At 40.9% G+C, this 26,013-nt stretch overlaps 1 protein-coding gene across 2 annotated transcripts in view; it reads left to right on the forward strand.

The window, feature by feature from the left end:
* Positions 1–14,333: 14,333 nt before the first annotated feature.
* The window catches only part of TMCC1 (transmembrane and coiled-coil domain family 1), a 221,740-nt gene continuing 210,060 nt past the window's right edge, over positions 14,334–26,013 (forward strand). Inside the window, exons 1-2 of one of the 2 annotated variants that reach the window (XM_057704387.1) lie at positions 14,342–14,446; positions 24,380–24,627. The gene's annotated coding sequence lies outside the window, so the exon portion shown is untranslated. Of the gene's footprint in view, positions 14,447–24,379; positions 24,628–26,013 lie in introns of both variants that reach the window. The other variant, XM_057704386.1, reaches the window with a different exon arrangement.

Raw genomic sequence — 26,013 nt, forward strand, 5'->3', positions numbered from 1 at the left:
ATATACAATTGACCCTTGAACAACACAGGTTTGAACTATGGTTGTCCACTTACATGCAGATCTTTTTTCAACAATAAGTACTACAATCTGCAGCTGGTTTAATCTGTGGGTATAGAAACTCACATTCAGGGGAACCACGTATAAGGAGGTCTGACTATAAGTTATATGCAGATTTTCAACTGCATGAAGGGTTGGCGCCCCTAACCTCCTGCACTGTTCAAGGGTCAGATTAAAAGAGCCTAAAAGCATGACATCCCAATAGCAATGAACACACTTAGTACTTAGATCTTGGTTTCTGTATTTCATTGCCCCTTAAACACAACCTGGGCTCTTTGGAGAAATGGCAGATTCCAGGGCTGGAGCAGGGAAAATACAAAAAGATACAAAATGAATCTCAGATTCTATTAAGGAAGAAGAAAAACTAAAAAATGACAGGGATAAGTCAAAAGGATACAGGATGGAATTTGGTAATGATATCTCAGATATGACACCAAAAGCATAAGCAACCAAAGAAAAAAACAGATAAATTGAACTTTATCAAAATTAAAAACTTTTGTGCGTCAAAGGACACTAACAACGGAGTGAAAGGCAACCCAAAGAATGGGAGAAAATAGTTGCAAATCATATATCTGATAAAGGATTAACATACAGAATATAGAAAGAACACATACAGCCCAGTTAAAAGAATGGACAAAGCATTTGGATAGAGATTTATCCAAAGAAGAAATATAGATGACAAATAAGGACATGAAAATATGCTTATCATTAGTCATTTAGGAAATGCAACTTCACATCCATTAGGAGGGATATGAAAGAAAGAAAGAAAAAGAAAGAAAGGAAGGAAGGAAGGAAGGAAGGAAGAAAGGAAGAAAAGAAAAGAAAATGTGTTGGCAAGGATGTAGAGAAATTGGAAACTTTGTGCCTTATAGGTAGAAATGTAAAATGGTGCAGCTGTTGTGGAAAACAGTATGGTAGTTCCTTAAAAATTAACCATAGAATTACCATATGATCCAGCAATTCCACTTCTGGGTATATGTCAGAAGAATTAAAAGCAGGATCTCAAAGAGATGTTTGTACACGCATATACATAGCAGCATTACTCACAGTGGCTAAAATGTGGAAGGAACACCAGTGTCCATTGATGGGTAATTGAGTAAGCAAAATGTTGTCTATACACACAACTGAGTATTATTCAGCCTTGAAGAGGCACTTTTGGCCCATGCTACAGCGTAGAGGAAACCTGATGCCATTATTTTCAGTGAAATAAGCCAGTCAGAAAAGAACAAATACTGCAGGATTCCACCTATATGAAGTCCCTAAAGTCATTACAATCATAGAGACAGAAAGTACAACGGTGGATGTCAGGGGCTGGAGAGAGGGGTTAGTGTTTAAGGGGTACCTGATTTCAGTTTGGGATGATGAAAAAGTTCTGGAGATGGATGGTGGTCATCGTTGCACAACACTGTGAATTTACTTAACATCAATGAAATGTGCACTTAGAAATAATTAAGATTGTAAGTTTTGTGTTATGTATACTTTACCTCGATAAAAAATAGAGAGCACTAGACTATAATCTATTGGATAAAACGAATCAATGAATCCATATTGACAATAAATAGAAAACAAGTAAAGGCGGGAGGTGGGAGGGCTCTTCCTTATGTTATAATATCAATTGATAACTGTGAGGAAGTGGTGGAGCTGGAAAAAGACAATTTTATAGCAATCATTAGTAAAGATTGATTTTGCAAATATCATCGATGGATGCTGAAACTAAGGAGGAAAATTTGCTGAGGAATGTGACATGTGCATGGTCTTAAAATATTGCCCCACAGCTTGCTTAGCGCAAGGGGAAAAACAGGGCCTAATCAATGGAGAAAGCGGACACAACATTGTCTGGGTGAGCCTTACAAACATCACCAGTGAGACTTGCCAGCTGTCACATGCCTCCACATGTGATGCCCTTAACAGGGTGCTACACTCGTCTAATGTTCTGGCTGGGGATGCATTACCTGAATTTAATCACGAGTAAACATCAGACAAACACACACTGAGAGACTTTCTGTAAAACAATTGGCCTGTATTCTTTAGTAATGACAGTATCGTGAAAGATAAGGGGCAGTTGAGGAAATGTTCCAGACTAAAGGAGGCTAAAAAGACCTGACAGCTATGTGCAATTCCTGACCTTGGGCTGGACTCATACTGGAGAGGAAACAAGCTGTAGGGACACCAAGACAACTGACAGCTTTGGAATATGGACCATTGATTGGGAGGTATTGTATCAATGTTAAACTTCCTGAATTTGATAACTGAATTGTGATTATGTAAAAAAAAAAATCTCTGTTCTTAGGAGACACTGAACCACGAAGAGTAAAAGGGAATGATGTATACAAGTATTTTCAAATAGTTCAGGAAGAAACAAGAGAAAGAATGTTTAAATAAAGGTGTCAAGATGTTGGAAGTTGCTGAATCTGGGTTATTTGACTTACACTTGCAAATGTTTTGTAATTTTGAAAATGTTTTCCAAATTAAAAGTTAAAAAAAAAATCTCCAAGTCCACACAGTTGCTAAGGACTACAGCTTAGATTTAAATGTAGGCTGTTTGAGCATTTCAGGGGATTCTGCTGTCTCTCCCATCAGTAGCTCCATCACTCCCATTTTACAGATGAGGACACTGAGGCCCAGAGAGGGAAACAGATCTGTGTTTGGTCACAGCTTGCATTGGTTGCCGTTTAAGTACCAGTCTCTGGGATCCCAGCCTGGTGAGATTCCACCGCTCTCTTGTCCCTGTCCTGTTGATAGAGCCAAGTGGCCCGAGTTGAGAGGACTGATGTTTCTCTGGAGCTTCCTCTGACCATGTGCTGAGCTGGCTGGATCTCAACTGTAGGACCTCTGGCCTCATCTCTGGATCCCTGGACTGAGAAAGTTATATTTAACTAGGGGAGTAAGCAGACCAGGCCCCATGGATGAAGTTGTGCCCATCTCTGTTCCACCATTGTACACCCTGCTCAGCACCCCTTCTGCTTTGGGAACAATACCTTCTTTGGGGCCCTGTTCCTTTCTACTTTCTAACCACCATGTGGTTCTGGCGAATGTTGCCAGTTGGGATGTCCCACCCTCATGGCCACAGTTGATTGGTCTAGGGGTGGGCACTGGACTCAACATGGGCCAATCAGAGGCTTCCCCTGAGATTATCTGGTCTGGATTTAAGGGAAGCAAGATGTAGGCTTTTTTTTAATTAATATAAATTTATTTACTTATTTATTTATTTATAGGCTGCATTGGGTCTTTGTTGCTGCGCTTGAGCTTTCTCTAGTTGCTGAGAGTGGGGGCTTCTCATTGCAGTGGCTTCCCTTGTTGCAGGGCATGGGCTCTAGGTGCACATGCTTCAGTAGTTGAGGCACATGGGCGTAGTTGCTCCGTGGCGTGTGGGATCTTCCTGGACCAGGGATCAAACCCAAGCCCCCTGCATTGGCAGGCAGATGTGTAACCACTGTGCCACCAGGGAAGCCCCTGAATATAGGCTTTCTAGTGTGAGGTTATCCTGTGTAAGACTCAGGAACTGATGGCAGCCATATTCTCTATCAAGAGGAGAAAGCAGGTCTCACAGAATGAAGCTAAGAGAAGCAGAGATAGGTGCCCTAGGGTCCAGGTGTTTCTGAGGCCCTGCCACTTCCATGGTTATGTTCTATAAACACATCAGAAGCCTTCCAATAAATTGCTCTGATTTTCTGAAGCCTGCTTGCTTTGGATTTCTATCACTTGAAATTGAAGTAAACCAATATAGCTGAGACCCCAACCACTGCAATCTTGACCCAGCTCACTGTTGGTTCTGCTTGGATGGGGTTGGGACCATGGAAATTGGCACTGAAGCCTTGTCTCACTGGCAATATCTGATTCCCATGGAGAGACATGGTTCTTACACTATGGGAAGAGCCATTTGTACTCACACCCCCACCTTACTTGCTGGGCCTCCTGGAATGTGGCTTTGTCCTACCCCAGTCAGGGTCAAGGCCAGGTCATTGTTAGGAATCTGTGGTTTATTGGGTGTCAACAGAAAGAAACAAGGGGAGGGAGATTAAAACTCAAGAAGACTCCCCTCCCAGGTTCTCTCTCGAGGTTCTTGGTGGGAAGGAGAGAGAAAGAGTTGGGGGAAATCTTCTACGCCAAGATAAAAAGAGATTGGTCACAATTCATTACTTCAGCCTAAAATTTAAGACGAGGTTAAAATTACATTACAGATCTTAAGAGTACCTTTCTACGTACGCACGCACCTGTGTAACGACGATGAAGATTCAGAGCATTTCTGCACCCAAGAAGACTGCTGTGAACCCGTTCCAAGTCAGTATGCTGGCCTCCCACCCCTTCTGTTCTGATCTACTTCTATCATCATAGGTTAGCTTTGCCTGTCCTTGAATTTCACATAATGGAATCAAACAGTACGTGGTCTTTTGAGTCTGGCTGCTTTTTCACTCAACATAGTAGAGAGGATGCCTAATCTTTAATATTGGCCCCAACGCCCTTGATCTTCACAGTACTCCTGTATGAACAGCTAACATTTGGCAGGTGCCAGGCACTGTTCCAAGTGCTTTGCATGTGTATATTCACTTACTCCTCCCAGTATACCTATGAGGTAAGTACAAACAAGATTAACTGGGGCACAGAGAGGTGAGGTAACTTGCCCAAGACACAGGTCTGAAATGGCAGAGTTAGGACTGGAAGGCAGGCAACCCATCTCTAACCATGGTTGTACCTGAGAGGTCGGAGACCTTATATGCATTTTAAGGCCTGAGAGAGGCTGAGAGATGGATGTGGGTCTTTGGAGGCTTGAATGGGATGATAGAAGTAAAAACGTGCTGAAAAGAATAAAGGGTTGTACAAATAGAAGGCAGGGTCATGCCTCCTTTAATGTGAATAGGGTCACCGTTTGTTCATTTATTAACCCAATAAGCATTTAATGAGCACCTAAAGATACGTAGCGGGTCAGTGGGTTCACAATGACAAAGTTCTCGCACCGTGGAGCTCACAGTCCAGAGAGGAAAGCAGATGTTTAAGGGGGAAGTGACATGTATGCTGGGCTAAGAAAGGAGAAGTTCAGGACGCTTTTGGTATATGTTGGGAGAAACCAACCTGGTCTGTGGGGTCAGGGAAGGCCTCTCTGAGGAAATGACACTTCAGCTGAGATCTGAAAGGTCAGCAGAGTTGGAGAGCAAGGTGTACCATGCACAGGAAACAGCAGAAGCAAATGCCCTGAGGTGAGAGAGAGAAACTAGCACAATGCTTACTTGATCTAATACATCATGGTCACTAGATGTGACTGTCTTTTTTGGTCACTCTCAACCTTAACTAGTTTTAACTAAATCTTAATTTTGTGAAGCTATGTTGTTTACTGGTTACCCATGTGAGCAAGGTTAAACACACACTGACACAAGAGTATTTGGAAATGTAACAAATTATTGCTGCAAAGATAGTGCAATACTTCAGTGGATGTTATGCTAGATTTTGTCAAACAACTTAAGGTTTTTAGATCCTCTGCATTCATTTCCCATCAATATTATCTCTAATATTCGTTAGTCAGTTTCAACTGTATGTTTTTAATAGTTGTTGGAGTTTATGTTCTTTTTTTTTTTTTTTTTTTTTGGCGCACGGGCTTAGTTGCTCCGTGGCATGTGGGATCTTCCTGGAGCAGGGATTGAACTCATGTCCTCTACATTGGCAGGCGGATTCCCAACCACTGCGCCACCTAGGAAGCCCTATGTTCATTTTTATTCTTCAAATTACATATGTCACCTGTCCCAATGCTTTTCAAACTGTGATATGCATACAAATTGCCTGGGGGTTATGTTAAAATGAAGACTTACCCTAAGGTGATCTGGAGTGGGGGTGAGAGTCTGCATTTTTAACAAGCTCACAGGTGATACTGATGCTGGCCCAGGGGCCACATTTTGAACAGTAAGAATCTAGATTGGAAGATTGAAATCATCGTTATTTTCTTTTAGTATTGTAAACTTTTGTTTTTGAAATGATATTGCAGTCTCCAATGTAGGGTAAAAAAATTGATTCTAAAATTTAGTTTTGGATCATAGATGAGTTGAGGGATTTGCAACTGAAGTCTCCATGTTGGAAAAATTGAAACCAATGTCGAGATATTATGCAACTTACTTTTAAATTAATAACATATTTTTTGTAAGCATCATCATTTAGTTTTCTTCAAAGAATATCTTAATCCCTTTGAGGTTTTTGAGAGTATTACATACATCACATTTTATTTTTACACTGAATTTTCAGTATCGTTTCATTTAAACCACTCCTTTTACTTAAAGCATCATGCCAGGTAAGTAGTAGGCTAATAAATTTAGATATGGATATGTCTGAAAGTAGAACTTTGGCTGGTATTTTAGAACCCATGTTCTTTATTAATATCATCATAAAAATGGTAATTGCACACTGTAATGTTGTAATTGAGTTTTTATTGGCATGATAGTATCAACTTGATTTTCCCATCACATATTTAATAGTGGTTTCAAATTTATACTCAGTGTTTTCCAATACACTCAAATGTTTAACTGAAGCTGAAAAGCAGTCATAAAATTCTTGGAAGATATTTATTAAATTCAATCATGTTTAAAGAGATTTTGACTGCACTGTTCACTATCCAGTTTAAAGAATGCTTAAAAAAAGAAATAGAATGGCATATAATTTTTTTCAAAGATCTATTGCAGTGTTACATTTTCCACATATATTTGCACCATTGTTTTATTTCTGGCTTCTCAAATTATTTTTGTTAAGTTCAGTATTAATATTTTATTTAAAAATTTAAATAATCTTTCTCCAGTGTGACAAAAATCCCCTAAAATGTTCACTTGTAGAAGTATTTGAGTTTAGATATTTATAAATTAATCATAATTATAATCTGTGTTACATACATACATCAGGTATTAATTCTAAAATAATGAGTAATATTTAGTATCTCTTAACTTATACCCAAATATTTATTTATTTATTTATTTATTTATTTATTTGGCTGCATTGTGTTTTCATTGCTGTACACAGGCTTTCTCTGGTTGCAGCGATGGCTGGGGGCGGGTGTTGCCTCTTCGTTGTGGTGAGCCCGCTCCCCAGTGTGGTGGCTTCTCTTGTTGCGGAGAATGGGCTCTAGGCGCCTGGGCTTCAGTAGTTGCAGCATGCGGGCTCAGTTGTTGTGGAACACGGGCTTTGTTGCTCTGTGGGACCTTCCCAGACCAGGGCTCGAACTTGTGTCCCCTGCATTGGCAGGCAGATTCCCAACCACTGCGCCAACAGGGAAGTCCTTCCAAAAATTTTTATAGCACCTGCTAACATTTTAATAAATATGTTTTGCATTTCATCCCTTGAGTAATGTGTAATAGTTTTTTGGTGCTGATACTTGATTTCTGCTTAAATGTTCTGCCATGATGTCACCAAATTTTGCCAAATGAATAACATTTCAATTTCCACACTCTTCAAAGTAATCCAGTAAGTGTCTGAATGCTAGGTATTGTCTCATCAAGAGCTGAATCACTTGTATAATATTTTCAACAAAGACACAGCAATATTTCTTCCGATTTTATATAGTCTCTGTTCTGTAGCACTACCTTGCACTATGTTCTGTATATCTCTGATGTTCTTTTCTGTGTTTTCCCTCCTTTTCTTTTTCTGTGCTTTATTGGGAATACTTTCTGCTGCCTGTCTTTCAGTTCACTAATCTGCTATAAATCCCCTCAAATGAATTCCTTTTTAACAACACCTTCAGTAGGGTATAGTATATATACAATAAACCACACCTATTTAAAGAATACAATTTGGTGAGTTTTGACATATGTATACACCTGTGAAACCACAACCGCAATCAAGATTCAGATCATCAGCAGCAGCCTCGAGACTCTCTTCATGCCCCTTTACCTCTCATCACTCCCTGCATCTGGTCCCAGGCAAAAACTGATCTGCTGTCACTGTAGACTTGATTGCATTTTCTAGAATTTTTTTTTTTATAAATTTATTTATTTATTTATTTATTTATTTATTTATTTTATTGGCTGTGTTGGGTCTTTTTTGCTGTGCACGGGCTTTCTTTTTAGTTGAGGTGAGTGGGGGCTATTCTTTGTTGCGGTGCGTGGGCTCCTCATTGCCGTGGCTTCTCTTGCTGAGGAGCACCGGCTCTAGGCGCGTGGGCTTCAGTAGTTGCAGCAAATGGGCTCAATAGTTGTGGCTCACAGGCTCTAAAGCGCAACCTCAATAGTTGTGGCACGCGGGCTTAGTTGCTCCGAGGCATGTTGGATCTTACTGGAGCAGGGATCGAACCTGTGTCCCCTGCATTGGCAGGCGGATTCTCAACCACTGCACCACTTAGGAAGTCCCCATTTTCTAGAATTTTATATGGAATTTTGCAATATGTATTCTTTTGCTTTCAGCTTCTGTCACTCAATATAATAATGTTGAGATCATCCACATTGTTGAATGTATTGGTAGTTGGTACTTTTTAGTTGCTGAGTCGTATTCCATTGTATGGACTTAATGCATTTTGTTCATCCATTCACAATTTATGGTTCTTTGAGTAGTTTCCAGTATTCTGATACTGTAAACAAAGCTGCTATAAATATTCTTGTACAAGTCTTGGTATGGACATATGTTTTCATTTCTCTTGGGTAACTAGCAATACTTTTTTGTATTGACACATTTTTGAGGTGTCAAGTTGGTTAGACTATAGTTCCTGGTTTTTCTACACTATTCAGCACTATTCTAAGTGTTGCAATGAAGGCATTTTTGTAGATGGTTAGAGTCCATAATCAGTTGACTTTGAGTAAGAGAGATTATCCTAGATAATTGGGTTGGGCCTGATTCAATCAGTGGAAAGTCCTTAAAACCAGAGTTGAAGCTCCCCTGAAAAAGAAATTCTGCCTTGGGACAGTACCTTTAGTCCTTGCCTGAGAGTTCCAGCTGCCCTTCCTGACAGTCTGCCCTATGGACTTCAAATTTGCTTAACCAGCCCTAATTGCGTAAGTCAATTTCTTAAAATAACGCTCTTACTACATATCTCCTACTGGTTCTGCTTGTCTCTTTGAACCCTGACCGATACAGATTTTGTTACTGGAAGTGGTTCAAGAGGAACAGAATCGTAAGAATGAATTTTCTGCATTGGTTCTGGGTTTTCTTGAATTGGTTTTCCACCCCGGTTAGATTTAAAGACACTAATGACTTCATTTCCAGTGGTAAAGCAGGCATCAGGAGTCCATGGCATGATGAAGCACTGGATACTCGTAATCAAATACCTGCAGAAAGTGAGGTCCTACATGAGGGTGTATTTGCTAGCTTAGAATATTTTAGTCAAACTAAGAAATATAATGGGATTGGCTAACTGCATTGAAGAAAGGGAGGAAAGAATGAGCTCAGGGCTTTAAATTCCCAGCTCAAGCTATGCATAGGTGACCTCAAATCTTCTATATCTGCCTTGAAAGAAACCCGCAGGCCAAGATTTCTGAAAACAAAACCCAGAGCCTCATCCTGCAGGTGGCAACTAGAGATGCTGCATAGAGTCTTGGGCAGAGCCCTCTAGGTGAGTCACAGTGCAGACCCTTAGGATTTGGGAGCAAAGCCCTGCCATTCTCTGTAGACACTACTTTCTTTTTGAGAAACAGCTTTTGACTTGCTACGAGCCTTAACAGAGACAGACTTCTTCACCACGAACCATCAAGTTACCGTGTGACCTGTGTTGCCCATCACGAATGAGCTAGGTGTTGTCTGACCCACAGGCTATAAAGGCGCGCACGCCCAGCAGTGCTCCATTATCAGTGAAGTGGCATGGATGACACTAGGCTTGAACGAGCATACATAAGATACAAGTAAGTTGTGTGAGGAAGTGACCCACATGCCCACAGCCCCTACTCCTGCTGCATTGTCTTCTCTCTCTCATCCCATGCCTACAGTCTCGTGGGGCATTCCGTATGACCAGCTGACTGGGGAAGAGAAAACTCAGTCGTGGTTTACAGCTTGATTTACAAAGTTCCCGTACAATACTCAGGCTTGGTGAAAACAGACTGTTGCAGGGCTGCAGCCCCTTTCTGGGATACCCTTGAAGAATAACAGTGAAGGAAAAGCCTACCTTTTGGCAAAACCTCAAGCAGTGCCCCTGGTTGCTCATTTTGCCTGGAAGGAGAAATGTCCAGAAGCTCTGCTAGTCTAGCGGTCTCAGTTCCAAAGGGGAAATGCTTCCACCAGGAGACACAAAAATGTTTCCATTAAATTGGAAGTTGAGACTGTCATCTGGTCTCTTTGGGCATCTCATGCTTCTCGATCAACAGGCAAAGAAGGGAGTTTCTGTACTGGCTGGGATGACTGATCCTGATTATCAAGATTTGATTGCTGCTACACAATGGAGATGTATTAATAATATAGTTAACTTTATATCACAGTATTAAGTTACAGGATGTCAAAAACAGAAAGGAAATATCACTCAAGAAGTTTGCATCCTCTTTTGCGGAAAGCATTATGTGTTTTGGTTGTATGCAGGTTAGTTTTATCACGTTAGGTGGAAGTATGACTTTGTTATTATCTTTATTTGGAGCTTAAGTATAGTTAAGGAGATGTGTAGGAATGTGGTTGCTGGGTCATCAGTCTTTTTAATTCTTGCTACCGTAATGAGGGTGTAGAGGAGTTTCATGGTGGTTTTAGTTTGCAAATTCCTGGATGACTTTTTGTTGCTTATTGGCCATTTTAATGTCTTCATCGGTGAATTGTTTATTAAAATCTTTTGCCCATTGTTTTTTTGGGTTGTCTTATTATTCATTTATAAGATTTCTTTAATATTCTGGATTCAAGTCTTTTGTCAAAAATATTTCATTCCAAATCTCCCCCTCCCATGTATGGCTTGCCTTTTCATTTTCTTTATGGTGCCTTTTTTTTTTTAATACATCTTTATTGGAGTATAATTGCTTCACAAAGTTGTGTTTGTTTCTGCTGTACAACAAAGTGTATCAGCTATATGTATACATATCCCCTCCCTCTTGAGCCTCCCTATCCCACCCCTCTAGGTGGTCACAAAGCACCGAGCTGATCTCCCTGTGCTATGTAGCAGCTTCCCACTAGCCACCTATTTTACATCTGGCAGTGTACATATGTCAACGCTACTGTCTCACTACGTCCCAGCCGCCCCTTCCCCCTCTGTGTCAAGTCCATTCTCTATGTCTGTGTCTTTATTCCTGCCCTGCCACTAGGTTCATCAGTACCATTTTTCTAGATTCCATATATATGTTTTTCTCTTTCTGACTTATTTCACTCTGTATGACAGACTCTAGGTCCATTTTGCCTTTCAAAGAACAAAAGTTTTAAATTGTGATTAAGTTCAACTTATGAATCATTTCTTTTATGGTTCATGCTTTTTGTGTCCTAAGAAATCTTTGCCTATCTCAAGATCACAAAGATTTTTCTCTATGTTTTCTTCTAGAAATTTACTTAATAGATTTAGCTTTTACTTTTTAAAAAATGTAAATTTATTTATTGGCTGTGTTGGGTCTTTTTTGCTGCACACGGGCTTTCTCTAGTTGCGGCAAGTGGGGGCTACTCTTTGTTGTGGTGCGAGGGCTTCTCATTGCTGTGGCTTCTCCTGTTGCAGAGCATGGGCTCTAGGCGTGTGGACTTCAGTAGTTGTGGCATGTAGGCTCAGGACTTGTGGCTCGCGGGCTCTAGAGTGCAGGCTCAGTAGTTGTGGTGCATGGGCTTAGTTGCTCTGTGGCATGTGGGATCTTCCCAGGCTAGGGATCAAATCCGTGTCCCCTGCGTTGGCAGGAGGAGTCTTTTTTTTTTGGCATATATTTTTAAAGAATTTTATTGAGATATAATTGACATACAATAAACTGCATTATTTGAAGTGTACAATTTGATTTTTTTTCTTATTAGTAATGTACACACGGCAATCCCAATCTCCCAATTCATTCCCCCCAACCCTCCCCACTTTCCCCACTTGGTGTCCATATGTTTGTTCTCTACATCTGTGTCTCTGTTTCTGCCTTGCAAACCAGTTGATTTGTACCATTCTTCTATATTCCGCATATATGTGTTAATATATATCTGTTTTTCTCTTTCTGACTCACTTCACTCTGTATGACAGTCTCTAGGTCCGTCCACATCTCTACAAATGTCCCAATTTTATTCCTTTTTACAGCTGAGTAATATTCCATTGTATATATGTACCACATCTTCTTTATCCATTCATCTGTTGATGGACATTTAGGTTGCTTCCATGTCCAGGCTATTGTAAATAGTGCTGCAATGAACATTGGAGTGCATATGTCTTTTTGAATTATGGTTTTCTCTGGGTATATGCCCAGTAGTGGGATTGCTGGGTCATATGGTAATTCCATTTTTAGTTTTTTAAGGAACCTCCATACTGTTCTCCATAGTGACTGTATCAATTTACATTCCCACCAACAGTGCAAGAGGGTTTCCTATGCTCCACACCCTCTCCAGAACTTATTATTTGTAGATTCTCAGATGAGGCCCATTCTAACTGGTGTGAGGTGATACCTCATTGTAGTTTTGATTTGCATTTCTCTAATAATTGGTGATGTTGAGCAGCTTTTCATGTACCTCTTGGACATCTGCATGTCTTCTTTGGAGAAATGCCTATTTAGGTCTTCTGCCCCCCCCCCCTTTTTTTTTAAATTAACTTGTCTGCATTCACCTTTTTAAAATTTATTTATTTATTTTTATTGGCTGTGTTGGGTCTCTCTCTCTTTTTTTTTTGCTGTGCATGGGCTTTCTTTAGTTGCGGTGAGTGGGGACTACTCTTTATTGTGGTGCGTGGGCCCCTCATTGCCGTGGCTTTCTGTTGTTGTGGAGCACGGGCTTTAGGTGCGTGGGCTTCAGTAGTTGCAGCACATGGGCTCAATAGTTGTGGCTCACGGGCTCTAAATCACAGGCTCAGTAGTTGTGGCACATGGACTTAGTTGCTCCGCAGCATGTGGGATCTTCCTGGAGCAGGGATCGAACCCGTGTCCCCTGCATTGGCTGGCGGATTCTTAACCACTGCACCACCTAGGAAGCCCTTCTGCCCATTTTTTGATTGGGTTGTTTGTTTTTTTTATATTGAGCTGCATGAACCGTTTATATATTTTGGAGATTAATCCTTTGTCTGTTGATTCATTTGCAAATATTTTCTCCCACTCTGAGGGCTTGTCTTTTCATCTTGCTTAGTTTCCTTTGCTGTGCAGGCAGGCAGATTCTTAACCACTGCGCCACCAGGGAAGTCCAGCTTTTATGTTTATCATCCATTTTGAGTTACTTTCCTCAAGGACCTCCTTCAGAGCTCCTGAGATCTACAAATGCATCCCCACCAACCTCAAATCTGAGTCAGCCTTGCCACCTCCTTGTCCTCAATCTTCATCCAATCTATCAAAAAAGGCTAAAACGGGCTCTTCTCTACCACCAGTCCACCTTGACTGTTAAGGCAGCCTCCTAACTGGTCCTCTACGCCAACTCATACTCCACTCCACATTCAGTGCTGCATTCTGGCCACACCAAGCTCTCATCCCTTGGACATAGTTAAGTCTTTCCAAGTCAGCCTTCAGATTCCAGCCTGAAAATCCTTGACTGAATCAAGCTCCGTCCTTCCTCCCACTAATACAAGCTCTCTTAGCACCATACACCTCTGAGAAGGGATTTTACTATTTGCAAATTTTAATTTTGTGTGATTCTTCCTTTAACGTTTTCCTTCTCCACCAATTCTAACCTCATGAATGTTTATCCCGACATTGTACTTCCAGTAACTCATACAGGGCCTAGCACACGCAAGGAGCCTCAATACATAAGTGATGAACGAATAAATGAACCAGGAAAATGCAATAATAAAGGGTCAGGCTGATGTCTGCTTGTGTTTCCTTGAGCGGTAATACTGGGCGTGAAATAGTAACAAGCCCCTGCCAGCAGCGGCCGAAAACCTGCTGGATCAGAGGAGAAAAGAAGGCCTTACGATTGAAGGTAGGCAGAACAGGGGCCAGGCCAGAGGAACTCGGCCCCCCGAGTTTTCGAAGCGAAAAGCCCACCGGGGCAGGGCACAGGCCACCTGCAGCTGATGCGTTCGGCGCCAGGCTACCGCGTGGGTGGGCGGGGCCACGCCTTCCAGGGCCGTCCCCGCTCCCTGCGGCGTGCGCGCGCCCGCCGCCGCCTCGCGCGTGCGCCGCCGGCCGGGGGCGGAGGTTGTGGGTGGCGGCCGCGGGGGCGCGCTCTCTCGCCTCCTCGCGCCGGTTCGCGCTCCCGCGCTGGGTCTGAGGCGGCGGTGGCGGCGGCGGCGGCGGCTGAGGCGGCGCGGGGGGAGGGTCGGGAGGGGGGTGGTTGCGGGGGGATGGACCGGGCGCGGCGGCCGCAGCGGCAGGAGCCGGTGCTTGAGCGCGAGCGACGGCGCTGGCGGAGACGCCGGCTGCTCCTCCCCTCCCCGCCGGTGAGTGAATGCCCCCGCCCCGGACGCTGGCGGCGGCGGCTGCGGCCCCTCACGGCCCCTCCGCTCCGGGCGGGGAGAGTCGTGAGGAGAGCGTGGCCGGGCGGCGCGCCGACGCTGCCCGGGCCTCCCGCTCGCGGCCTGGCGCGCCTCGGACCCTCGGTCTCCCCCGTTCGGGGCTGAAGCCCTGGGCCTAGGGCTCGACCCCTAGCATCCCGCCGGGCCTGTCTCCTCTCCCGGCCCGTTGCGCTGTCATTTTGACGCTGGGGTTTCTCTCCCCACCCCCTCGCCTCGTCCCCTTCCCAGCCCCCTCGCCAGGGCCGCGGGTAGGGAGGGGCGTGTGAGGAGGTGGGCCCAGGCCTGAGGAACTGTTTGGGAGCTGGCCCGCGCGGGGCTGGGGGTCCTACGAGCCCTCGCTCGCCCCGGCGTCCCCAGAAGTTGGCCACTAGGGCTCAGCCGTAGCCACCTGAAACCAGTTTTGCACCTTTTGTTTTGATTTTGAACTTGTCGTTTGAGGGGAGGAGGGAGCCGGCAGCGCTGGGAGTGGGGAGAATAGGTGGTTCGCGGTGGGATGTGAGTCTGGGCTGGCTGGTCTTCGCCCCAGGTGCCTTTTATTCAGCCTTTTAGGAAGGGAAGAGGGCCCCGTGAGTTGCTCCTTCCCTAAAGGGCCAGCGATCCGTTTAAGGCTTGCAGACTCCAGTTTTTTCAGCTTAAGTAGAGGTGTGTGTAGTGTTGTCCAGGTGTTGGCTTGGTTCATTGCTAACATTGATGGTGCACATCCCCCAGGTGAATGTGCAGCAGTTTCTTGAAGCAGCCCACTTGAGCTGCTGGCTTATTTCTCCCTCTTCTTTGGTGACACCTTACACATTAGTTTTGGTAGATCTTAGCCAGTGCTTTTGTAGGCTGCCTTTTCATCCTCACTTGTCATAGAGGAAAGGAAGATGAACACACACATGTCCTAATCCAAAATGGTTGCTATAAGTCTGACATACTTATCAGACGTACCTCTACCATAAGCATCTCTATGAAGGGTCTGAATTCCTAAATTATTAAAAAGCAGATAGCTGCTTTAAAATAAAGCAAAACATTGGTTTGTTTATGCCTTCTGACCAGTATCTTACATTGGGAAGTTATTGACTAATCCAGATCCTTGTCTTTAAAGTACCTGTGTATGGAGATTGTTGCAAAGCCTGAAAGGAGAGAACCTTATGAAAATGTTAATGTGTGACTGACAAGATTCCTCCAAGAGGTGGATATATATTTTTTTTCTCCACTTGTAGATTAGAAGAGTGAGACTTGGATTATGAGTAGGTGGTAGTTTTGCTAATGTCATGTAACAAATGATGCTTATGGGTGGGATTTTAATGCAACAATACCTTGTCCTCTGCCGACAGAGTTGGCTTGTATTTTTTTGAAATCACACACCCACTCTTTGGCTAGTATAGAAAGAATAAAAAGCTGCTTCTGGTCTGTGGGCGGTAACCTTTTAATTTCTGAAGAGTTTTCAGCTGCTTACAGAACAGGTTGCTGATCAGTAGCATAGGAAGGATTCAGATATTAAAAATTTATTAGCACGTGATCTAGATCTATTAAAATTATGAGTATTTATTAAGATTTGGCATGGTGTGGCTGCTGTGTACTGTGTATAGGAAATGAGATTTCTCAGAGTATTTGCATCATAAGGTAAACAGAAGTGCAATCAGCTGACAGTGTTGTGGCATCTTACAGTAGTTGAGAGAATCTTTTATGAGCACAAAACAAACTGTACAATTTGATGAAGAAACCCAATGACCTGGACTAACTGATGCCCCCCATTACATTATTATTTTTTTTAAATTTTTTAATTTTTTAAATACATTTATTCACTTATTGGCTGTGTTGGGTCTTCGTTGCTGCACAGGGGCTTTCTCTGGTTGGGGCGAGCAGGGGCCACTCTTCGTTGTGGTGCGCGGGCTCCTCATTGCCGTGGCTTCTCTTGTTGCGGAGCACGGGCTCTAGGCGTGTGGGCTTAAGTAGTTGCAGCACATGGGCTCAATAGTTGTGGCTCACGGGCTCTAAAGCGCAGGCTGCATAGTTGTGGCACATGGGCTTACGTGCTCTGCAGCATGTGGGATCTTCCTGGGGCAGGGATCGAACCCGTGTCCGCTGCCTTGGCAGGCGGATTCTCAACCACTGTGCCACCTAGGAAGCCCACGTTGAACTTTTAATTTCATACAGTTTTCCCGTATCACAAAATGTTTGAATTCTGCTTTTTGATTTTTTTTCAACCATTTAAAAATGTAAACACCATTCTTAGCTCACAGGCCATAGAAAAACATGGGGCAAGCCTAATTTGGCTTGTACTCTGCCCCTTTATAGAAAAAGTTTGCTGACTCCTAATGTGAACCATGAAGAAAATAAAACAAACTGAAGTGACAAGTGAGTGACTGATGGGATGATGGGGAGGCCTCACTGAGGAGAAGATATTTGAGCTGTGGCCTAAGAGATGGAAGAGCTTTCCAGGCAGATGAAATACCAAGTACAAGCTTACGCAGATGGAAATGAATGGCTGTGTTCCCCAGTATTGTGCTTCTCCACATACCATGTCATTCTTGCCTTGGTGTCTTTTCATTTTGTTGTTCTCAACCAGATTGCCCGCCTATCAGGTTTTAAAAGTCTACCCATTATAGAATCTAAGACTCGGAAGAGATATTAGCTTCTTACCCAATTGCTCTCTTCTCAGATGTTCTCAGTGATTTTTCAGCCTCTGTTTGAACACCTTTGATGACAGAAAATTCATTACTTTGAGGTAGCCCGTGCCATTTTTAGATAGCTCTGATTGTTGTTAGAATGTTCTTTTTCATGCTGTGATAGGACTCAGCTTCTCAGCCTCCTTTCACTGATGCTGCCTTACACTGCCCACGGAGTAAGCCTGCCGTGGGTTTGCACCTCATCCCCAGGATTAGGTTCTAAAGTCAGTGCTTGAGACAAAAATTACATAAGATGAAAACTATACTTGAAAATCTCTTCAGTTGTTTACAAAGCATAGTGTGCATGTTTTTGCATACATAATTGTATTTAGTTGGTAAGCATTTTATAGACTGAGAGCCACTGAGCTTGACTGAAGGAAGGAGCCAGAGGAAAAAAAATATTATGTAGATATGTAGGCCTTCAAAAAAAATTTTGCCTTTTAAGAGCTATCAAATCCTTATCAGAGGGTGGGGGATGGTGGAGAATTTCATTGTGTTCCTGCTTTCTTGCAGGATTAATTTTATTGTATTTATCCATTAAGCCTCTTAATGGATAAATACAAAACATTGATAAATGTTTATAGATATGTTGTGAATATTAAATGAGATAATATGCATGGAACGCTTGGCACATGGTAAGTGGTCAATAAATGTTTGCAGGATTTGAATCTAAATTTCTGCTCCATTGGGCTCACATGCACACTGTCCTTTGAAAAGTTATAGAGAAGAACTTGGCCACCTGCTTCCTGTCTTTCCAAATTGGCATTTCCTGTTGTGGCTCTGTAGAGCAGCTGTCCCTCTCTATGTCCTTGAATGTTGGTCACATTTTACCAGAGGTCAGCTAGTAAGCTAAATGGGTATATGATGTAACCCTCTTAATTCTGCCACATGACCCTTAAAGTATTTCAACACTGCTATTATGTCTCTTGTTTAACTCTTCACTTTTCAGAGATAAATACTTTAATTTCTTTTAGTTTTTCCTATTTCTTCACCCGTCTGGTTCTTGTAAGTGTACCAGTTTATCACTGTTCTGTTTCACTTTGATACCCTGAAGTACGTTTTAAGGTACAAACTCAAGTTTTACCTCCTTGATGAAGTCTTCCCTTATAATTCTAGATCTTTTCTATATTCCTAAATACTTTTATCTGTATTTCTCGATTTAATATTTTTGTATTTTTGTATTTCATACTTCTTGCATGAGCATGTATCTTACCTCACAGTGAGACGACAAGCTTCTTGAGGGCCAAGATCGTGTAAAAATGTTTACAACTTTCTAAAAATAAACTTTAAAAATAAACGTTTTATTTGGAACAGTGTTAGATTCAGTGAATGACTGCAAAGATAGTACAGAGTTCCTGTCTGTCCCATACCCAGTTTCCCCTATTATTAACATCTTCCTTTAGTGTGTTACATTTGTCACAATGAATCAATATTGGTACATTATTACTGTCTATATTTTATTCAGAGTTCCACAGTTTTTCCCTTAAGTCCTTTTTTGTGTTCCAGCCTCCCATTCAGAATGCCACATTACTTTTAATAGTCATGTCTTCTTAGTTCCTCTTGGTTGAGGCAGTGTATCAGACTTTCCTTGTTTTTAATAACTTTGGCAATTTTGAAGATAACTGATCAGGTATTTCTGTAAAATGTCATTCAACTGGACATTTGTCTGATGTTTTTCTAATGGGTAGACTGATGTAATGTGATTTTGGAAGGAAGATCACAGAGGTAAAGTGCCATTCTCATCACATATCAAGAGTACATACTATTGATATGACTTATCAGTATTACTGTTAACTTTGATCACTTACCTTTTGCTAGTGTTTGTTTTCTCCACCATAAAGCTGCCCTTTTGTTCCTTTCTATATTCTGGAAGAAAATCAGTATGCTTAGCCCACACTTAATGACTGATGAGTTATGCTTCTACCTCCTTAAAGGTGGAGTATCTACATAAATTTCATTGCTCAAATTGTTCAGCTTTGGCCATTGGGAGCTCTTTCAGTTGGCTGCTGTATCCCCCCCTTTTGACATACTCCCATGGCTATATGTGTATGTGAGTACTTTCTTTCTGGCTACATAAAATTCTTCAGGCTTATCTTTTGTATGTCCTGCACCAGTCATACGATCATTTTTCTAAGGCGCTCTAGTTCCTTGTGTTGGAAAATAGTGTTAGAAACCAAGATCTGGGTGCTAGATGTGCTAGTTGCTACCAGAGTGTTGTTGCTTCTAGGCACTCTGAGTGACGGAGCAAGGAGATGGGTGTATATATTAAGCTGTGTATATATACATATCTATAAATATTTCTGTATGTAGCCATTTGTCTATTAAGCTAAACATGAATTCATACTGGTATTTCCAACTCTAATTCCTTACCACATGGATCATTCTAACCTCTTCCACTTCACCAATCAATGAGAAACCTGGCTCCCATCGTCTGGCATCCATTTACTTAATTCTTCAGCTCCAGTATTCACCTGAAGCGATTTCAGAATTGTTCATCTGGCCCCCTGTGGGAAACAACTTTATCAACTAGAGTTACAGTGTTTATGGATAGTTCCTTTTGCCTTTAGACTGATAGACTCCACTCATTTCCAGCATTACTTAGGGGTCAGCACCTTATTCCTCCACCCACAAAAGAGGTCATTTCGTATTTGTAATAGATTTAGATTGTTTCATCACATCCTGTATTCCATGCTGAGATCTCTCTCTCAAATGATTATTTTAAAATTTGCATACATTAAGGTTTATTCTTTGTGCTTTAAAGTTCTCAGGGTTTTGACAAACTTTTAATATCTTATATTCACCATTACAGTATCACATAGAGTAGTTTCACTGCTCTAAAAACTTGTGCCTCACCTATTCAACTTCCCCCGACCAGCCACTGATCTGTTTACTGTCTCTATTCTCTAAAATGTGAGTATGTTAAATTTTAAAAAAGTATTTTTGAAAGATTTTTATGAACACAGCACTTTGTTAAGTAGTGGGAGATACAGACAATTTTCTATTGAGGTAAAAGTCACATAACATAAAATTCATCATCTTCACCATGTAAAACGTGCGGTTCAGAGGCTTTTAGTACATTCGCAGTGTTGTGCAGCCACCATCACCACTGCTCTCTAGTTCCAGAACATTTTCATCATCCTGAAATGAAACCTCATATCCAGTAAGCAGTCCCTTTCCTCATCCTCTGGCAATCACTAGTCTCATTTTTGTCCCTGTGGATTGACTGTTCTGTACATTTCATTTAAATGAAATCACATAATATATTGCCTTTTGTTTCTGGCTTCTTTTACTTAATGTTTCTAAGGTTCATCCATGTGGTAGCATGTTTTAGTACTTAATGTCTTTCTTATGGCTGAATAAATAATTCATTGTGCGATATGCCACATTTTGTTGAATCATTCAGTGATGAACATTTGCGTTTTCACTTTTTGGCTATTATGAAAAATGCTGCTCTTAATATTCGTGTGTAAGTTTTTGTTTGAACATATGTTTTAAATTCTTTTGGGTTTATAACTAATATATTTCTTTTGATAAATTTCATTTTTATATTAAGAGGAAAGTTACCTGATGACTTACGTGGGGTACGGTGCTGAATGAATGCTGTTTTCTCTTGGCATGATATTCATCATTGAATACTGAAGTCACACATTTTCCTGTTGTCTTTACAGACTAAAGAATGTTGGTCCAGATAGGGTAACAGTAGTAGCTTTCCCTTAGAATTCTGTTAGAGGAATATCCTGAATTATATTGTGTACCATTTAGTCTTTCTGAGAGTGAGATTCACTCTCTGTGAAGTTGGATTATAAGATCTGCCTGTGATCTCAAGGAATGTGAATGTATGAATTGTGTTTAATATTTCGTATTCAGAGGGATAGTAGGCAGGATTCCCATTCTATTTGGCACCGGTGATTTTACAGAGGTTTTATTCTTAATAACCACATTCCCTCTGAGGTTTGGACTATAATAGAGTGGCATTAAATATTAGTGTTTTCTTTTTCCTATTTCAGCACCCAACCTGGAAGCTTTGTTTTGCTGTTACTGCTTTGATAAGTTCATTTTCCTCAGGAAGACTTGGCAGATATTTTCTTCTTTTGCCAATTTGGGGTAACCTGACCAATTTATTGAAAGCTAATGTTTTTCAGACTTCTTGAAAGCAAGGAGTGTTCTTTGCTGTCTTTGTAGCTTCTAAGTGACTTTGAGGTTCCCTGGAGATGATGGAAACTAGATAAATTATGTATTAGCTGCCATCATACTTTATTCCAGGGAACTTCTCTGTAGGCAGGCCCTTTAAAAGGGTTTGTGTAATAGAACGCTGGACTAGAACCAAGAATATTTTAATTTCACTTCTCTAAAAGACTGTTACTGGACAAATAGCTTGTACCTTGGGGCTTCTTTTTGTAAAAAGATAATATAGGCTCTCTCATTTATAGGAATGTGTGATGGGAAATGAGTTCTGTTAATCAAGGTACTTTATTTTGGAAGACAGGCATTTTGGAAGATATGTGTATTGTGATATGTGTATCTTGTGTAACCCTTTATTTTAATAATACAGGTGAATCTGCTGTCTCATTGTAATAAAAGCCTTTGTCAAGTACTGTATGTGTATTCTATTTACCATTTCCAATGCACTTCATTTTTCTGTGTAGTTCTAGATTTCTACCTGGTACATTTTCCTCCTGAAAGAAGGACTTCTTTGAACATTTCTTGTGGTGCAGATTTTCTGGCAGTGAATCCTTTCATGGATTTCTGTATGTCTGAACAAGTCTTTAATTTGCCTTGATTTATGGAGGCTGTTTTCACTGGATATAGAATTCTAGGCTGACAGTCTTGTTTGTTTGTTGTTTGTTTTTTGTTTCAGTACTTTAGAGATGTTGCTTCACTGTCTTCTGGATTGCATTCTTTCCAATAAGAAGTTGGCTGTCATTCATATCTTTAACCCCATGTACATAATATGTGATTGTTTTCTTCTGGCTACCTTTTATTTTTCTTTCAATTTAAAAAAAAAATTCTGGTCCAACTCGAGGATGGAAGATGCCTTAGAGGACTGGGGCAGGGAGGGTGGGGGGGAGTCAAGGAAGGGAGGGAATACGGGGATATGTGTATAAAAACAGATGATTGAACTTGGTGTACCACCCCCCACAAAAAAAAAAAATTCTGGTGTAACATAAAATTACTGTAACATAAAATTTACCATCTTAAACATTTTTAAGTAGTATTCAGTGGTATGAAGTACATTTGTATCATTTTGCGAACATTATAGCCCTCTATCTCCAGAACTCTTTTCATGAAGAGCTGCAATGCCATACCTATTAAACAATAACTCCCTATTCCCCCCTCCCCCAGCCCCTAGCAACTGCCAGTCTACTTTCTGTCTTTATGATTTTGAGTACTCTAAGTACTTCATGTAAGTGGACTCATCGTATTTGTCTTTTTGTGACTGTCTTATTTCATTTAGCATAGTGTTGTCAAAGTTCATGCACGATGTACAAATACCTTTTTCAAATCTTGCTTTTAATTCTCTTGAGTGTATACCCAGAAGTGGAATTGCTGGATTGTACGGTAATGCTGTGTTTAAATTTTGAAGAATTGCCATACTGTTTTCCAGAAAGGCTGTGGAAAGGTGGAATGTTTTACATTCCCACCAATAGTTCGTAAGGGTTACAGTTTCTCCATATCCTTGTCAACATTGTTATTTTCTGTTTTTGTTTGTTCATTTGTTTATTTTGTTTATTTTTGGTTAGTAGCCATCCTAATGAGTATGAGGTGGTATCTCATTGTGGTTTTGATTTGCATTTTCTTGATAAGTTATGTCGAGCATCTTTTCATGTGCTAATTGGCCATTCATATATTTTTGGACAAATATCTATTCAAGTCCTTTGCCCGTTTTGAATTGGATTGTTTGTTTTTTGTGATTGTTGAGTTGTAGGCATTCTTTCTATATTCTGGATATTAATTGCTAATCAGATACATGATTTTCAAATACTTTCTCCCATTCTATATCCTCTAGCTGTTTTTAAGATTTTTGTTCCCTGTATCTCTGATTTTAAGCAATTTGGCTTTGATTATTCCTTGTTGGAATTTTAATTGTCTTCACATTTCTTGTACTTGGTGTTTATTGAGCTTCTTGGATCTTCATCAAATTTGGCAAAATTTTTAATATTATTTCTTCAAACCTCCTCCACTCCCATGCACACTCAAGATTCTAATTATACATATATTATTAGGCTCCTTGAGTTTGTCCCATAGCTCACTGATGCTCTGCTCTTTTTTCTCAGTCTTCTTGTATTCCTGGTTTCATTTTGGATAGTTGTTGTTATGGCTTTACATTCACTAATCTTTTCTAATGCATTGTCCTTATCTGCTGTTAATCCCATTCAAAGTACAGTTGACCCTTAAGCAATGCAGGAGTTAATCCACGTATAATTTATAGTTGGCCCTCCGTTATCTGAGGTTCCTCTGCATCCTCGGATTTGACCAGGCATGAACTGTGTAGTACTGTAATATTCACTATTAAAGAATATCCATGTGTAAGTGGACCTGTGCAATTGAAATCTGTGTTGTTCAAGGGTCAATTGTATTTCAGTTCAGCCTACTATATATTCTATAATTTGTAGGTTGATAGAAATGTGGTAGTATGGCGGGTGCTAGGAAATACTACCTTAATTTGCTGCAAAATATAACAGATTCTGTAAGATAGCTAACAGGGGTACACAAAACCACCCTGTGTGTCAAATTGACTTTGATGCCCCTCAGTTTCCACATTAACTTTGCTTTTCTGCCAGACCTAAATATGTATTTTTTGCATGATTATTCTATACTTTCTGCTGACATAGACATCTGCATTGGTAGTTCTACAGTGTTTGTTTTATAAGGCACTAGAGTACTTTGGTATTTTTGGCAGACTACTAATATTTTTTGCCTATGTTTGGTTGTGTAATATGACCTTCATCTTGCGATAAAAAACTTGAAATAGATTTTTATATTTTCTTTATTGCTTATTTATTATTAATCAGAGAGCTGGATTGCTGCTGTCATTGATAACCCCAGTCTGACTGTGGTAGGTCACTTGTATTACCTCCATGTGATCTTCTGATGTTCACTATATCAGCTTGAAAAATTTTGCAGACTAACAACTGGTAATTGTTTGCTAGCCAGACATTTGCATTCAGTAGTATTTCTTTCTCTTCTTGCTCCTCTGTCCCAGCAGGTATTACTCTCTTGAGAAGATACACCGACAAAGTTAGCACTTTCTTCAGATGCTGACAGTTGTTGAACAGCTGCTCTTGATCGTAAGATTTAGAAGACTCTCTCCACCTTCCCAGATTGAATTTCTTTTCATATGGATCTTCTGTTTCTCTTTTTTAAAAGTAAACTTTTGGGAAACATTTTGGATTACAACTGTTCATCCTCATCTATGCAAAGAAAAGAAAGCTATTGTGCTGGGATTTTGAGGAGGTATGTCTTTTTTCTCCTACTAGAAAATTGCATCACTTTTGCACTCAGCAGTATGACATCGTATTATAACACTGACTTTCCTAAGTAGAACTCAGTTTTCATTCATTGATTTGTTCCATCTTCCTTTCTCCTATTCTTCCTTTTTTCTAGCAATCATCATAGCTCAGTAATAACTTTCTTCTTTTTTTTTTTGAACACGGCATGCAGGATCTTATTTCCCTGACCAGGGATCAAACCCGTGCCCCCTGCAGTGAAAGTGCGGAGTTGTAATCACTGGACCACCAGGGGATTCCCAGTAATAACTTGGTTGATGTGTAATATAACATTTGCTAATAAGCTTCCAGTTGCTGCTGGTCCTGTTCGTCCTTTTAAGATTTTAGCTTTTACATTTCATGAAATAAGCCTTTGGAGGGTTTTGGGCAGAGGTATGACATCATCTGACTTCCATTTTGACATTGTCACTACTCTGGCTGCTGTGTTGGTAATAGACTGATGGTGGGTTGGACAAGGGCAAAGGTAGGAATGCCAGTTAGGAGGCTGTTAGTGTAATCCAAGTGAGAGAAGATGACAGTTTGTCCTAGGGGGTAGCAGTGAATATGGTGACAAATGGTCTGAATCTGAATGTATTTTTCAAGTAGAGTCAACTGATTTTGCTGATAGATTGGATGTGTGCTGTGAAAGAAAGAGAGGAGTTAAGAACAACACCAGGGTTTTTTGCTCTGAGTTCCCCGAAGGATGCCGTTGCCATCTGTTGGTGGGGACGACTGAATGGCGAACACGTTTGGAAGGGGAAGAACAGAAGCTCAGTTTTGGACATACATTATAGTTGCCTATTAGACGTAGTAGAGATGTTGAATGGATAGTTGGGTTTATGAATATGAAATTCAGGGGAGAAGATCTGCTGGGTGTACCTCAGGGTGTTGTTGACAAATAGATTGTAGTTAAAGCCAGGAGGCTGGATGGGATCACCAAGGGAGTGAGTAGAGACAGAAGTAAGAAGAGATTGAAGAACTTAATTAACTCCGGAGTAGACCAGTCTTTAGAGGTCAGAGAGATGGGTAGGAACAATCAAAAGAGACTTAGTAGCACCAGCCAGAGAGGTGGGAAGAAAACCAGGTAAGAGGTATACTGAAGCCAAAGGAGGAAAATGTTTCAAGGAGTAGGGAGTGATCAACCGTGTCAAATGCTACAATTAACATGAGGGTTGAGAATTAACCATTTGATTTAGCAAAGTGAAAGTTATTGGTAACCTTGATAAGAATAGTTTCAGTGAGGCAGTGGGGGTAAAAGTCTGGTTGGAGATGTTTCCTTTCCAACATCAAAACTTTCCTAAACCTTGTAGAGGTTGGACACTTAGGTAAAAATCTATAGTTCTAGATAAATGAC

This window comes from Hippopotamus amphibius, chromosome 13, assembly GCF_030028045.1.
Source record: "Hippopotamus amphibius kiboko isolate mHipAmp2 chromosome 13, mHipAmp2.hap2, whole genome shotgun sequence".
Classification (NCBI taxonomy): domain Eukaryota; kingdom Metazoa; phylum Chordata; class Mammalia; order Artiodactyla; family Hippopotamidae; genus Hippopotamus; species Hippopotamus amphibius.